The sequence below is a fragment of the Wasmannia auropunctata genome, unplaced genomic scaffold (assembly GCF_000956235.1).
Source record: "Wasmannia auropunctata unplaced genomic scaffold, wasmannia.A_1.0 LD328527.1, whole genome shotgun sequence".
Taxonomy (NCBI): Eukaryota; Metazoa; Arthropoda; class Insecta; order Hymenoptera; family Formicidae; genus Wasmannia; species Wasmannia auropunctata.
Window position 1 is genome coordinate 1 of NW_012034363.1, and position 2094 is coordinate 2094.

The 2094-nt window shown below is 27.3% G+C and overlaps 1 long non-coding RNA gene across 1 annotated transcript; it reads right to left on the reverse strand.

The window, feature by feature from the left end:
* Positions 1 to 336: 336 nt before the first annotated feature.
* Positions 337 to 1093, reverse strand: LOC105460116. Its single transcript, XR_975773.1, has 3 exons — positions 1009 to 1093; positions 616 to 674; positions 337 to 534 (listed from the first exon to the last, which is right to left on the reverse strand). It is a non-coding gene; the product is annotated as an uncharacterized LOC105460116 (long non-coding RNA).
* Between the last annotated feature and the right edge of the window lie 1001 nt (positions 1094 to 2094).

The window sequence follows — 2094 nt, forward strand, 5'->3', positions numbered from 1 at the left end:
AGATAAATAGAATTATGCAGGATAGAGAAAGAGAATTATAGATAGGAGATATATATTGGATAGAAGAAAAATTTTGGAAATGTTAAAGATAGGAGAATACAAGGTAAGCATAAGTATAGGATAAGAAGATGAATTGTATAGAAAAAATAGAAAATTGTATAGAGAAAAAATAGAAATATTTAAAAGAGTTATGTAGGATAAAAAATAGGAATAGGAATAAGAAAGACAGTATAAGCACGACGATTCTGGTAGGTAAATGATTTCGATTTTTTAAAGGTCAAAAGTAAAATTAATAGATGGATGAGTGTGGATACAAAAAATTGTAAACCAAATCCCTTCTGTGGCTTTGCTAGAAGTAATACAGATTTTTTTTTTAATTAGGTTCTAATTAGGTTCACATTGTTCTTCAATTTTCAGTTCATCATCTTCGTCGCTCTGATTATCAGATTATTCAATTATTCTATTATTCAGTTTCTTTTTTTCCTTATCTTTTTTTGTATTGTCCTGACTCTGGTTGTTGATATTGTTGTGCTCCTATAATAATTTTTAAAAATATTTTAAACGATTTCCCATGCAATAATGTTTTTAATATAATATATCTTTAATATTATTTACTCATTTTTTCTTTCTTTTTGGTCGATCACTGTCCTCACTGCTGAAACTGTCATCACTAGCTGAAATGAACATTTTAAACAATATTTAAAACAAATATTTAAATAACTTTTTTAAGTTTTATTTAAAAATTGTAATTGAATGTTAAGAAGTATAACTCAAGTACGACTAACTCTCAGTTTGCAGAACGCGACATGTATATAAATTTACAAAAAAATATTATTTAAAAAATCCTAAAATAAGAATTACCAACATTACAGATTTAAATTTTCTTCAAATTGGCTTCACAGAATTGAAAAAATTAATATTAAAATAGAAAACAATTTTTAAATGATAATACATGTATAATTTTTTTATTTTTTTCTATTCTTAAACTGGTAAGTATAGTCGCAATACCATTCAAAAGTTAGGTCCCATCGCGCTCAATGGCGCCGATACCTCCATTCTCGCCAGTGAGAAAAAACTTTTGGTTGCGCTATCCATAGGCCGCTCGCACACGCAAAAAAAAATTAAATACAGATAAAAGAAGATTAACAAGGTCGATTAACTGGCCGCTTTCTTTATGTGCCAAACAAAATCGAAAATTGCCTTTTTTTCATGGCTCTACTTTTCCAAACTCTACATTCCAAACGATAAAAATTATAACAAATTTTCACAATACCCGTTTGATGTTCCTCCATTATACATGCTCGTTTTTTATTAACATATCATTACTAATTTATGCTTTATAAAATAAAAACGCGACATTTTCAGGAATTTTTATGGGCGACACGTATAAAAAGTACAGTTTTTAATTGCTTATAGGTGTCTCAGTATTGAAATGGCCTAATCTCATTGTAATTTACAAGCGTGTTAATGTCTTCTAGTACAATTATGTATAATTTCAATGCAACTCGCGTAAATAGACCCGGTCCGGTCTCGCGCGTACTCTTCGAGCGCCGGGACACAACCGTGTCTTTTGATTTAAAGAAATTCTGCTTGTTCTGTACTATACCTTAAGTTGAGTATCCCGCGATTTATATTAAAAGTATATTTTAAAAGAATATTGTACTATAAATGTGTTTTCAATTCTTTATAAAAGCTAAGCGAAGAAAATTTGACAAATGTCGATAATTCCCGTCAATCCAGGATTCTGTTAAACACTAAAGCTTATTGTTAGACAAATAAGGCATTTTTTTACTCATTTGTGTTGTTCGTATATTAGTTTAATGTTATTTATTGTTGTTTAACTGAATTAAATAAAAATTCAAATAAGTGAATTAAATAACTTAGATATAAATTACAATATTTCAAAAATTTTATATAATCAATTTTTATAATTATTTAAATTAAAAATAATACTCCTGTAAATTAAATGATAATCTTGTTTGAGATAATTAAAACTTTCAAATAAAAACTTAATTATTTTTTGATAAAATTTATTACAAGATGTTTGTACGAAACTCATTGAGATGACGTGTAGATTCATGTAAAAGCAATCAA